The sequence below is a fragment of the Staurois parvus genome, unplaced genomic scaffold (genome assembly GCF_062004578.1).
Source record: "Staurois parvus isolate SC_StPar_1 unplaced genomic scaffold, SC_StPar_1.0 ptg000300l, whole genome shotgun sequence".
In the NCBI taxonomy this organism is placed as follows: Eukaryota; Metazoa; Chordata; class Amphibia; order Anura; family Ranidae; genus Staurois; species Staurois parvus.
The window spans coordinates 736489-751841 of NW_028318096.1; the positions used below are offsets into that span (position 1 = coordinate 736489).

At 40.8% G+C, this 15353-nt stretch overlaps 1 protein-coding gene across 1 annotated transcript in view; it reads right to left on the reverse strand.

The window, feature by feature from the left end:
• DDR2 (discoidin domain receptor tyrosine kinase 2) overlaps positions 1-15353 on the reverse strand; it is a 171389-nt gene that overhangs the window by 107588 nt on the left and 48448 nt on the right. The window lies entirely within an intron of this gene.

The following is a 15353-nucleotide window of genomic DNA, read 5'->3' on the forward strand; positions in this document are numbered from 1 at the left end:
GTGAAAGTGACATGACAACATATTTCGTGTTGAAAACGGAAGTGATGTGACATTCTTTTGCTTTCGCTGTGTGATGAAACACCTAGCTAACAGGTTGGCAGCCTCACTTTTGTCATTCAATGCGTGTAATACGGAGTCATGTCACAACTTACTGTACTTCAAAGAGGGCAAATTGGTCGGTGCCCTCTTATCTGGTGCCTCTGTGACTGAAGTTGCCAATTTATTTGCCGTGTCGTGAGGTACAGTATAAAAGGTTATGATGGCATATACAGTTTCCGGAGAAATGTCGTCCGATAAGCATAACACATGGTCAACTGACCGAAAGAAATAAAATGACATGAAGAGAGGAGAGGCAAAGACAGGAGAGGACAGGGCACCAACAATGGATGGCCCATTGTAAGCCTATGGGTGAAATCACTGAACAAGCTTTCCAACCGTTGTCGGAACATTTTCTGCTCTCCCCTGTAGCTCGCGCTGGTTGATCACATGACTGGACCTGAACAACTTTTAAATAGGTAAGTTTATGCATTTTTCTTCTACAGAGATTTTAGTATAGGTGTTATAAGGAGGGTAAGAGCAGTATTAAGATTAGATAGTTTTATCCTGGAATTCCACTTAAAATATTTTTGCTTTTGAGGGATTTAAATACTTGCTGCCTATTATTTTATAAAAAACACTGATTTGTGATGCAAATGTGTTGCAAACAAAGATACTGCCAATAAGTAGTTAACCTTCTCTGTAGTAAAAAGATTTAATTGCCAGTATAGTCCTAGTTCTTAACAGAAAAAAATTATAATTTTTTCTTGCACATCATTGGAATGAGAGTACATATTGCTTTGTCTTATTGAAGCATTACTAAAGCTAATGTTTTTAAATTTAAAATAACAAACGTGTTATATTAACCTGCTCTGTGCAATAACATTGCACAGATCGGCCCCGAACATCCTCTCCTGGGGTCCCCCGCTGGCACTGTACACGCCTTCTCTTCTGTGTCTACCCCATAGCAAGCCACTTGCTATGGTGACAGACAATGTGGGCTGGCTCATGAGCCAAGCTGTGCGTGTCTATAGACACACATAGCGTGGCTTTCCCCACTCCCGCTCCCTCCTCACTGGATTTGATTGACAGAAATAGGAGCCAATGTTTCCTGCTGCTGCCTCTGTGTCCAGTGAGGAGAAAGGAGCCAGCACTGTGCCAAGAGCCTGCTCTTTGGCAAAGTGCTGGATTGAGATCTGACTCATAAATAAGGGGTGGGGAGTGAGCAACATTTGAAAGTTTTTTTTACATTAATGCAGAAAACCACTTTAACTAAGCTAATTGAACATTAACTTTTCAAAGCAAATAGTTCCTAATATTTTTTTACATTACAGTAGTTTTAAATTCAAAAAGTTTTTACCTTAATGCATTAATACATTCCCTTATTGCACTCCACTTTCTTACCGGACCAAAATACAAAATCTGCATTTTTTTGCTAGAAATTTACTTATATATTTGCAGCCATTTATCAAGCTCAAATTTTCAGGAAGAAATACACTTTAATGAATTTTAGTGAACACAAACACAATATAATACCCAATTTTTGGTCAAATTTAAAAGATGATGTTACCCAGAGTAAAGAAATAACTAATATGTCATGCTTTAAAATTCCATATACTCGTGGGATGGTGACAAACTATAGTACTTTAAATTATCCACAGGCGACGCTCTACAAGCCGTTACAGATGACCAATTTAGATTTAAATGTGAGCTCTGGTGCTAAAATTATTACTGTCACTCTGATGTTCGTAGCAATACCTCTTATGTGTTGTGAAATCAATGCTTACATATGAGTTCAGGTCCTACCTTTTTTATTAAAATGTATTGCTATAACAAGGGATGAACAATAACTCCTGTGATAGCTGAGCAGGTACTGTTTACTGAGAGATCTGGGGTCCATTAGACCCCTGATCTCTACTCTGCCACAACACTTGTTTGGTCAGCTGCTTCACTAGCCAATAACAGCTAGTAAACAAACAGTCAAAACCATAAATGACAATGTTCTCGCTGCTTTCAGTTTCTTACGTCAGGAGGAGGAATGGAAGTCCTCCCACTCCTTAGTGCCCTTTTGATGTGAGCGTTTGCATCAGTCCCAGGCATTCTGGTGGAGTGGGAGAGCCACGGAAGGGCAGCAGGCAGTGGCGAGATGGGGAGTAACCCTTTTGTTGCCCTTTATAGCCACCCGGATCAGTTTTTGTTCTAAAAAATTATGCCAGGATTATGACCGCTATTGCAGCCATGATTGTGGTATAACCACTTCCACCCACGGATTGATGGGCACGTCCTAAGAGCTGGAAGTGGTTAAGGTAGAAAATGTCCCATTACCTGTTCTAACCCCCATCCCTAAACACTTTCTTGACACCTCTCACCACTTCATCGTCTTCCTGGTCTAACAGTATACACTGAGAACGGCATGAACAAACTGCCTTTTATTACAACCAAATATTTCCAATTTTGACCCATCAGTCCAGAGCACTTGCTGCTATTTTTCTGCACCCCAGTTCTTATGTTTTCATGCATATTTGAGTTGTTTAGTCTTGTTTCCATGTCATATGCACGAAAATAGGAAAGCATAAAAATGGCAACAGGTGCTCTAAATTTTAAATATTTATCTGTAGCAGGAGACAGTTTGTTTGCAGAAGGGCTGGAGAGTGGTACAATAAGTGTCTGCAGATAACAGTGAAGCATGGTCAGAGGTTCCTTGCCAGTTTGGGGCTGCATTTCTGAAAATGGAGTTGTAGATTTGGTCAGGATCAATGGTGTCCACAATGCTGACAGATACTTTTCCATCATACCATACCATCAGGGTATTTTTTCTGTAGCATGACAACAACCTGAAAACAGAAAAACATGCAGCCAATGTCATTAAGAACTATCTGCAGTCTAAAGAAGAATATGGAGACCTGGAAGTGATGCTTTGGCCCCCACAGAGCTCTGATCTCAACATCATCGAGTCTGTCTGGGATTACATGAAGAGACGGATATAAGGCAGCCTACATCCACAGAAGATCTGTGGTTAGTTCTCCAAGATGTCTGGAACAATGTACCTGTTGTGCAAGTGTACCTAGAAGAATTTATGCTGTTTTGAAGGCAATGTGTGATCACACCAAATTGATTTGATTTGAATTTCTCTTCTGTTCATTTACTTTCGGATTTGTTGACTGATTAAAATATAGTAACACTTCTATTTCTGAAAGCATTCTTAATTTATAGCATTTTTTCACACCTGCCTAAGGATTTTGAAGAAGACACACATATTTGTAGCACATGCCAAAATGAATACAATTTGAAAATCTTTCATGGTAGCATTTACTAAAGTAGTTGAGAATGTTCATGCAAAAGAGTGGAGCTTCACTTCATTTATCATGTAAAAGCAGATTATTTTTATTTATTTCACTTCACAATTGGATAGCTGGTGCCTCCCTCTGTGACTGAAGGTGCCAATTTATTTGCCATGTTACGAGGTACACTATCAAAAGTTATAACGGCATATGCAGTTTCCGGGTAAATGTTGTCTGATAAGCATAAGAACAGTTGACATAGTCAGTTGACTGAAAGAGACAAAAGGACATTGTGTAGAATTTTGACCCAGAATAAGAAAATAACTGCTGCAAAAGTGACTGCAGAGCTCAATCTCAGTCTTCCCAGGACTGATATTGAGCTCTGCAGTCACTTTTGCAGCAGTTGTTTACTTATCCCATAATCCTGTGCAATGCCCTTTTGTCTCTTCTGGTCAGTTGACCATGTTGACCATGCATATGCTTATCAGATAACATATTCCCGAAAACTGTATCTGACGTCGTAGCATTTGATACTGTACCTCACAACACTGCAAATAAATTGGCAACTTTAGAGGCACGAGCTAAGGTACCAGGACACCAACAATTTGCCCTCTTTGAAGCTCAGTAAACTCTGACTCCATATTACTAGCAGCGCACACAGTGAATGATGAAAGTGAGGCTTCCCACCAGTTAGCTAGATGTCTCATCACACAGTGGAAGCAAAAGAATGTTACATCACACCTGCAAATCATGTAGTGTTTCCATTTTCTGTCTAAGCCCTGTATATATATATATATATATATATATACTGTATATATATATATGTACACTATATTGCCAAAAGTATTGGGACGCCTGCCTTTATACACACATGAATTTTAATGACATCCCAGTCTTAGTCCATAGGGTTCAGTATTGAGTTGGCCCACCCTTTGCAGCTATAACAGCTTCAACTCTTCTGGGAAGGCTGTCCACAAGGTTTAGGAGTGTGTCTATGGGAATGTTTAGATTATAGAAATAGAATGCCTAACACAGAGTGGTTGCTGTGGGGATATATATAACGCTCCCAAGTGCCACGTCCATTCAAACTGTTTAGAGAAAAAAAGAGAGGCCTCTTGGTGGACTTTGTAGGCACTACAACAGTAGTAAATAAAAGTATTGCTTTATTTAACATACATAGATGTACAACAAAACATACAATTGATAAAATCTGCTGCAGAGGATATACTCCTGCAGCATATAGAAGTGTGTATTAAGTACAGATACATGTAGTATTAATATATTCCACAATGAAGATGTGCCATATCCTGGTAAGGGTTTGAAAACAGATACTCTGGTATTAATAGTTGTAGTAACTCGAGATGATTTGCGATAATATCGGTTCTTCGGGAGTTGTGAAAGGATTTGTACATAAAAGAACATAGATTTATAAATAACACTCTACATTAACCAATATCCTCATTGAAGATCATTTGGATAACTTATCATACCTTAAACTACAGACATGTGTGCGAGGGCTATGAAGGAGGGCACCCAGCCTTCCCATGCGGGACCAGTCAGTGAGGGGATCCCAACAAACCAAGGGGGCAAACGGCACATTGCCCAAAGCTTCTAGACATGTAATAAATGTGCAACTGTTAAGAAACATGATAGGGGCCTCCTACATGGTGAATAAAACTATAGTTGTAGATATTGGACTAACCTTCCCACTGTTAGAAATGCAATAACGTCACCAATACTGGTCCAAGTGGAGCACATGAGAAAAAAACAGCAATAGACTAGTATGATATGTGAAAGGGTCCCTAAAAAAGGACAAAAAAGAGGGGGAATATCTAAATGCCATTCAGTCTATAAGAGAAATTAACCCAATCAATGCCTTACTACTGGAATATTGCAAACCGACAATTAATCAAAATCCAATATACAGGGAGGAAAAACATATGTATCCAATCCTACCTACGTATAATAAAGCCAAAACCTAGGAAAGGTTCCCAAATGTGGTGGCACAGTAATATTCCTGTTAAGATAGTCAAGTGGGGTCATTCATAAGTCCATCTGTAAGAAAACAAGCAGCTAAGTATTATCCCATAGATACAGCCTAACAAAGGGCACAAAATTCCCACATGTATCACAACCCTTGAACACTTCACTATACCTGTCCATATAGACAAGGGCACACCACGAAGGGCCCCGAAACTACCCAGCTGGCAAAAACGCCAACACCACATCGCCCAACAGGTCCTAACCAGAATGGACCCACGTGGCCTCACCGTCACAGCCTTGTGGACCGCAACACACCGTCCCACTTTGAGGGATCCCAGAGCAGGACGCCAGTGCAGCCACAAAGCGGCGTGTGACGTCACCATGCCCAGCCATGTATGTACACACATGCGCACCATATACACGGCCCCGCCAAAACAATGGCGGCGGGCAAGCACAGACCAGTGACACTAGCGACCATCACTGATCATCAACGCGATGCAGCAATGACAGGGGAGCGCCGCAACGCCAGGCCACCCCCACAGGTGTAGAGGGGCCCCCCCCTGGCTCCACTGGCCGCCCACTAACCAAAGGCCACCAGCAGGGACACCGAACGCCCCTCCCAACTGATCCCCTGAAGGGGACCCAAGCCCCCATACATAATGATCAAAACCATAAAAACAGTTGCAAATATCACACAAGATATTCCAAAAACCTTACGGTAATAACAATCCAAAGTACAACCCAGTAGAATTATATGGTATCTACATATAGTGACACATATAACCATATCAATAACAGTACTTGGATAAATATTATCACACTTGAGAGCCTAGACCAAAAGTAAGCATAACTTCTAAAAATAGTTTATAGAACAAAGTTTCGTTAATACCTGGCGGAGATATAGCATTTTACTGTTCAATCCAGAATGCTTCTTTTTGCAATATGCACTTATCCCAATTACCAGCTCTAGGATCTTTCAGAATTACTTCTAGTATTAAAAACGAGACCATTGTAGTATCGAATCTATGGTATAAGTCTAGATGTCTGCCGACTGGAGTGATCATTTTGCCATTAGTGGAATAGTAAATACAATCATTAATTCTAGACCGCAACCTCCTAATGATTTATGGGGTTAATTCCTCTTATAAACTGAATGACATTTAAGTATTTCCCCTCTTTCTGTGTCCTTTTTAGGGACCCTTTCATATATCATACTAGTCTATTGCTAGTTTGAGCTATGGAGTGTATGGTATGTAGCAGTAGGAATGTGCAAGTCAGTTAGTGAGCAGTATGTAGCAGCAGGGTGGCCAATAAATAGTATGTCATGGCAGGGCAGTCAGTGAGCGGTATATAGTGGCAAGGCAGAGAGAGGTATGTAGTTACAGGGCAGTCAATGAGCAACATGTAGTGACAGGGTGATTAGTGAGCAATATATAGTGGCAGGGCAGAGAGCAGTTTGTAGTGGCAGGAAGGTCAGTGCACAATATGTAGTGGGAGGGTGGTCAGTAAGTAGTGGCAAGCTAGGGTAGTCATAGTGGCGGGCAGTCAATGAGCAGTGTGTACCGGCAGTGTAGTCAGTCAGCAGTATGTAGTGGCAGGCTAGGACAGTATGTAGTGGCAGGGCAGTCAGTGAGCAGTATGTACCGGCAGTGTAGTCAGTCAGCAGTATGTAGTGGCAGGCTAGGACAGTATGTAGTGGCAGGGCATTCAGTAAGCAATATGCAGTGGAAGGCTATGGCAGTATGTAGTGGCAGGGCATTCAGTCAGCAATATGCAGTGGAAGACTATGGCAGTATGTAGTGGCAGGGCAGCCAGTAAGCAGCATGTACTAGCAGGGTAGTTAGTGAGCAGTATGTAGTGGCAGGCTAGAACATTATGTAGTGGCAAGGCAGTCAGTGAGCAGTTTGTAGCGGCAACGACAGCCAGTGAGCAGTATGAGTGGACAGGGTGGTTAATAAGCAGTATGTAATGATAGCATGGTCAGTGAGCACTATGTAGTGGCAGACTAGGGCAGTATGTAGTGGCATAGCAGTCAGTGAGCAGTATGTAGTGGCAGGGCAGTCAGTGAGCAGTATGTAGTGGCAGGGCAGTCAGTAAACAGTATGTAGTGGCAGGGCAGTCAATGAGCAATATGAAGTGGAAGGCTCCGAGATGAAATCACATGCAGTAGACAGCAGCTCAGACCAGAGGAAGGATCTGATGACCTGTCTAAATGAGCCCATAATCATGGATTCTGAATCAGTGCTCACTAGTGGTACGTTGTAAAGTTTAATCATGGATTCTGCATTATTGCTAACTCGTAATATGTGAAATATATTCAATCATTGATCCTGTATTAATGTTCACTAGGGGTATGTTATATATTTATGTATGGATCCTGTAGTAATGTTCACCAATGGAATGTTATATTCTTAATCATTAATTCTGCATTAATGCTCACTAGTGTTATGTTATAGGGTTTAATTGTAGATTCTGTCTTTACATAGCAGTGGTAATCAGCTATACACAAACAGAGTTTACAAACAAGATCAGTTGTTTCTTTATGTTTTTCTTCAATTATGCATTTGTAAGAGAGGTACGCTAGAAAATGTATTAAACTTAAAGTGTTTAAAGCTTCATTATTAAAATGCTATCTTGTAATATTACTATTACTGCATTCTTCAGGGATTTAAACCACTGACTCTACTTTTTATATTGACACAAAAACCTAAGAAGAGAAATAAAGAGTTACTGTCAGCTAGCTATGAAAATAAAGACATCCAAAAGAGAGAGGGTTGCCTGTAGTCGGCTTCATTATACCTCTGCTCCTACAATTTATCCTTGTTGGCTGTTTGTTGTGTTTTAACATGGAAACTATTAGGTATTATGCTGTCTTTGGCACAGGCTGACATTGCAAAATGTTAAAAACAATGATGTTCACCCTGTGGCTCCTGGACCTTGCTGTTGTCATAATAACTGCTCTTAGCCTTTTTTACTTAGAGAAAAAACAATTTTTAGGTTTGTTTAAAGCTGGAGTTTAGGTATGGCAATTTTTACAAAGTTACATTGGTTCAACTTGTATGAAAGGAAGTATGTATGTGCCATAGATGTAGGATCCCCATGGAAGCTGGAAATCACTGTAGTAGGCACTGCTACTACAGTGATTTACACTAGCCCCTGCCCAAATCCTCTGCCAAGTGACTGCTACATTGTGAACACAGGAGGTTGTTCACTTAGCACAGGCACCATTCAGGGAATACTTGCATTCTCTCAATGACTGCCAAGTGTTCTCTGATTGGAGAAGGCGGGGAAGCAGGGAGTTGACATTACAATCTTCCCCTCATGAAATCAGCAAACACGTTGCATTCACTATGAAATGCAAAGTGCATCCTGAATGGCACTCGTGCAGAGAAGGCAACCTCCTGTATTCACTATATAGCAGGGCAGTACATGACTCAGTACATGACACAGAAGCTAGCAGCAATCACTGTTGTAGTAGTGCCTACTTCAGTGATTTCTAGCTTTCACAGGGAGCCCACTGGTATGTTGCATGCAAACTTACCATTATAAATTGAAACTAAATCAACATAACTATGTAAAAATTGCCATTTGGAATTTACCTTAAAAAACAAAATAGCGCAAACAACAAGCATTTTAAGTAATCTTCAATACATTTACTTTTTATAAACCAATAAATTTAGTGTGCTTAGTGTATGTGTTTAAAGAATGCAGCACACAACCAACCTGAATACTGGATATACCTAAAAAGAATAAACAATAGGTGCCCAATCTTTAAACTATCAAACCCATGTGACAAAGTGAATATAAAATCAATAGTGAATGATAACACCAAAAAAATTTTCATATATATATATATATATATATATATATATATATATGCACTATATTGGCAAAAGTATTGGGCGCTGAGAGAAGACAATTACTCAGTGGTATGACATGAAGTCCATAAGATGAACACTAAAGGTGGCAACTCCCCATAGAGTAAAGCAGACTCTCATGTTTGTAAGTAATATTCTCTATCAAGTTACTCAATTCTGTTTAGAACACAACTATTTCCTTTTTGATGGAGATTATTACTTACAAACACGAGGCACAGCTATGGGAGCAAATTTCGCTCCTAGCTATGCATATCTAACTATGGGCCTATGGGGGAATCACTACATTTGGAATGACAAACCCTATCAGAAACATTTAGTTTTTTATGGTCGTTACATCGATGATATCATTATCATCTGGGATGGCCCCCTGACCCTGGTACAAGAATTTGTTTCCTTCTGTAATTTCAACACCTTTAGGCTAGCGTTCACCTCTGTGGCTTATTCCACCTCCCTGTGTTTTCTCAATTTAGAACTCACCCACCCATTACAATAAACCAACAGCAGGTAATTCATTCCTGCATTTCTCCAGTTGTCATCACCCCAGGTGGGTCCACAACATACCCAAGAGTCAATTTAATCACCTAAGACGTAACTGTATTAGACTAGAAGATTACAAATAGCAAAGTATTGTCTAAAAGAATAAATTCCTTGACAAAGGATACCCCCTGCATCTCATTGAGGAGGCATACTCTTTTTATCTAACAGACCAACCGGTTTTCCCAAAAGGTACTCAGGAACCCTAAATTAAATTTGTTACCCAATATAATTCCATATACAAAAAAATGAAACAAGTTTTCAAAAAACATTGGTCCATCCTATCTCAGGATCCATAGCTCACACCCTCCATCCCAGCCTAAATTTGTGTATAGAAGGGCACCTAATATTAAAAATAAAATTGCACCAAGCAAAATCCAAACTCTCAATAAAAACACCATTTCTAGACAGCTCACTTTAATTTTTTTAAAAGGTGTGTTCCAATGCAACAAACCCTTATGTCTAACATGCGCACATGTTACTCATAGTAAAAAAACCTTCAATTCCAACGGGAAGACTTTTTCCATCCATTCCTTTTTTAACTGTTCCTCATCTTATGTGATATACTGTCTCTCCTGTCCGAAACATAGTGTTCCACGTCATTTCTCTGAGTGCCACCAAAAATCCAGTAATGGCCTAAAGATATGGATAATCAATTCCACGCCTGATAAACATCCCACAGCTGAACGCTTCCAGTTACTATGTAGGCAGGAAACCTACTAGATTTATACTCTGGACGCATTAGCTCCTAAAGGGTTAAATGAAGAAATTGAGGTCCATACTATTCTATAATCTGATCTTCTGACTTTTATGTTTTTTATTTATTTACATTTTGACTGCACTATTCTATTTTCTTTCCTATTAACACTCAGTACTGATAATCACTCTTATTAGAACATTTTAATCTTATTAGAACATTTTAATCTTTTTTCAATAATACTCATACATTTTACATTAACCTGCATTATCCGCTCTGTATGATGGATATTTCCTTACTGTATTCTTAGCAATCTGTATTCATTTTAATATGAATTTTTGTCATTGGTAACCAGATCCTCCAATTATTATGATTTTATGAAATCCATTTTTGGATGATATTAATTGGTTCTTTCCATTTTATTAAAATATAAAACCGCACTTTCCTAAGCTAAGATGCTACAAATATCCCAAAAATAAAAGTAAAAAATTTCACCCTAGAAAGTAAGTAACAATGATATCAATGACTTTTCTAAATTCCCTATAATAAACAATAAGCAAAACCCAATAAACATTCATAAATAAAGCAAAATGTCCCAAAAACTGGTCACTGTCCTATAACGAAAACCAAATCCAGAAAGGCTTGTAGGTGATCCAGATGTCGATTTTCAAACTCCTTGTGAACCTCCAAAAAAACAAAAAGCTCCAAATAGTATATTACCCTTCAATTAGATAATCACTAGTGATTATAGGTGTAACATGCAAACTGCAAGGTGTGCACACTCCACACGTGCAAATAACAACAAAACACAAAAATATATATTACTCTCCGCATGCTGTATTCTCATGTACAATATATTTATGAATCGCCATGCCTGTCACTATCATTTCAATGGTATTCTTTGCATGTTCTATCTCCTACATTGTTCTTCCATCATATATATCTGTCACCATCGATTTGCTGCTTGCAATTAGCCGATCCGCACTCGTCCCACCCACTCCAGTCCCGTAAAAAGACTGACTGCCCAACCGTCCAATCAGGTCTGAAGAAAAAGCGGAAGCTTTGAAACATGTCACCTGACCTACCACCTGACTTGTCCTCGTATCCATATTGGCCACACCTTGGTTCCGGACTTCACTGCGTTCCACGCTGGTTACGGCGCTATCATAGCGTCCACCGCTGACTGCTGACACATACTCCACTCCTGGGACCTGGACACCATTGGAAACCTCCGGCCACTGCACTTACCCTATACATGCTTTAACTCCCTATCCCTGTACCTTCTAGTGAGTAGCTATTCAGCTATTTTATTAATAAATACCTTTAACATACTGCACTTAGGCTGGCGCCCCCCTTGTGTTCCTTTATAGCTCTTCTGGGAAGGCTGTCTACAAGGTTTAGGAGTGTGACAATGGGAATGTTTGACCATTCTTCCAGAAATGCATTTGTGAGGTCAGGCACTGATGTCGGACAAGAAGGCCTGGCTCGCAGTCTCCAAATTGTCCAAAATGTATTGGTATGCTGATGCCTTAAGAGTTTCCTTCACTGGAACTAAGGGGCCAAGCCAAACCCCTGAAAAACAACCCCACACCATAATCTCCCCTCCACCAAACTTTACACTTAGCACAATGCAGTCAGGCGAGTACTGTTCTCCTCGCAACCACCAAACCCAGACATGTCCATCCAGATTGCCAGACAGTGAAGTGTGATTTGTCACTCTAGAGAACACGTCTCCACTGCTCTAGAGTTCAGTGACAGCATACTTTACACCACTGCATCTGATGCTTTACATTGCACTTGGTGATGTAAGGCTTAGATACAGCTGCTTGGCCATGGAAACCTTATCCATGATGCTCTCTATGCACTGTTGTTGTGCTAATCTGAAGCCACACAATGTTTGGAGGTCTTTAGATATTGAATCTGCAGATAGTTGGTGATTTCTACGCACTGTACGCTTCAGCAATTTGCTGACCCACTCTGTCATTATATGTGGCCTACCATTTCGTGGCTGAGTTGCTGTTGTTCCCAGTTGCTTCCACTTTGTTATAATACCACCAACAGTTGACTGTTGAAAATTTAGTAGCAAGGACATTTCACGGATGGACTTATTACACAGGTGGTAACCTATCACGGTACCACGCTGGAATTCACTGAGCTGCTGAGAGTGACCCATTCTTTCCCAAATGTTTATAGAAGCAGTCCGCATGTCTAGGTGCTTGATTTTATACACCTGTGGCTATAGAGGGGATTGAAACCCCCTGAATCCAATGTTTTGGAGGGGTGTCCCAATACTTTCGGCAATATAGCGTGTGTGTGTGTGTGTGTATATATATATATATATATATATATATATAGTATCTCACAGAAGTGAGTACACCCCTCACATTTTTGTAAATATTTTATTATATCTTTTCTTGCGACAACACTGAAGAAATGACCCTTTTCTACAATGTAAAGTAGTGAGTGTACAGCTTGTATAACAGTGCAAATTTGCTCTCCCTTCAAAATAACTTAACACACAGCCATTAATATCTAAACCGCTGGCAACAAAAGTGAGTACAATGTCCAAATTGGGCCCAATTAGCTATTTTCCTTCCCTGGTGACTCGTTAGTGTTACAAGGTCTCAGGTGGTGAATGGGGAGCAGGTGTCTTGCATTGGTGTTATTGCTCTCACTCTCTCATACTGGTCACTGGAAGTTCAACATGGACCTCATGGCAAAGAACTCTCTGAGGACCTGAAACAAAGAATTGTTGCTCTACATAAAGATGGCCTAGGCTATAAGAAGATTGCCAAGACCCTGAAACTGAGCTGCAGCATAGTGGCCAAGACCATACAGCGATTTAACAGGGCAGGTTCCACTCAGAACAGGCCTCGCCTTGGTCGACCAAAGAAGTTGAGTGCACGTGCTCAGTGTCATATCCAGAGGTTGTCTTTGAGAAATAGACGTATGAGTGCTGCCAGCATTGCTGCAGAGGTTGCAGGGGTGGGGAGTCAGCCTGTCAGTGCTCAGACTATACGCCGCACACTGGATCAAATTGGTCTGCATGGCTGTTGTCCCAGAAGGAAGCCTCTTCAAAAGACGATGCAAAAGAAAGCCTGCAAACAGTTTGCTGAAGACAAGCAGACTAAGGATATGGATTACTGGAACCATGTCCTGTGGTCTGATGAGACCAAGATAAACTTATTTGGTTCAGATGGTGTCAAGCAAGTGTGGCGGAAACCAGGTGAAGAGTAAACAGACAAGTGTGTCTCGCCTACAATCAAGCATGGTGGTGGTCATGGTCTGAGGCTGCATGAGTGCTGCTGGCACTCGGCAGCTACAATTTATTGTGAAAACCATGAATGCCAACAAGTACTGTGACATACTGAAGCAGAGCATGATCCCCTCTCTTTGGAGACTGGGCCGCAGGGCAGTATTCCAACATGATAACAACCCCAAACACACCTCCAAAATGACCACTGCCTTGCTAAAGAAGTTGAAGGTAAAGGTGATGGACTTGCCAAGCATGTCTCCAGACCAAAACCCTATTGAGCATCTGTGGAGCATCCTAAAATGGTAGGTAGAGGAGCGCCAGGTCTCTAACATCCACCAGCTCTGTGATGTCATCATGGAGGAGTGGAGGAGAACTCCACTGGTAACCTGTGAAGCTCTGGTGAACTCCATGCCCAAGTGGGTTGCTGGAAAATAACTGTGGCCACACAAAATATCGACACTTTGGGCCCAATTTGGACATTTTCACTTAGGGGTGTGCTTACTTTTGTTGCCAGCGGTTTAGACATTAATGGCTGTGTGTTGAGTTATTTTGAGGGGATTTTGAGGTTGTCACATGAAAAGATATATTAAAATATTTACAAAAATGTGAGGGGTGTACTGACATCTGTGAGATATATATATATATATATATACAGTTGCAAGAAAAAGTATGTGAACCCCTTGGGATTACGTGGAGTTTTGCATGAATTGGGCATAAAATGTGCTCTGAACGTCATCTAAGTCACAACAATAGAAGAACACAGTCTGCTGAACATAATACTACACAAACATTAGATGTTGCCATGGTTTAATTGCACATAACATGTAAACATTCACAGTGCAGGGAGGAAAAAGTATGTGAACCTTTGATTTAATAACTGATTGACCCTCCTTTGGCAGGAATAACCTCAACCAAACGTTTCCTGTAGTTGCAGATCAGACCTGCACAACGATCTGGAGTAATTTTGGACCACTCCTCTTCACAAAATTGTTTCAGTGTAGAAATATTCTTGGGATGTCTGGTGTGAATCGCTCTCTTAAGGTCATGCCACAGCATTTCAATCGGGTTGAGGTCAGGACTCTGACTGGGCCGCTCCAGAAGGCGTATTCTGTGCTGTGGCAGCCATTGTTTTGAAGAATTACTTGTATGCTTTGGGTCATTGTCCTGTTGCATCACCCATCCTCTGCGGAGCTTCAGTTGGCGGACAGATGGTCGTACGATTTCCTGCAAAATGTCTTGATAAACTCTGGAATTCATTTTCCCATCAATGACAACAATCCGTCCAGGCCCTGAGGCAGCAAAGCAGCCCCAAACCATGATGCTCCCTCCGCCATGTTTTACAGTGGGGATGAGGTTTTGATGTTGGTGTGCTGTGCCTTTTTTTCTCCTCACACAGTGTTGTGTGTTCTTCCCAAACAACTCAATCTTGGTTTCATCTGTCCACAGTATATTTTGCCAGTATTGCTCTGGAACATCCAGGTGCTCTTTTGCAAACTTCAAACGTGCTACAATATTCTTTTTGGACAGCAATGGCTTCCTCCATGGTGTCCTCCCATGTACTCCATTCTTGTTTAATGTTTTCCTTATTGTAGATGTGTCAACAAAAATGTTAGCATGTGCCAGAGATTTCTGTAGGTCTTTAGCTGACACTCTGGTATTCTTCTTTACCTCATGCAGCATTCTGCGCT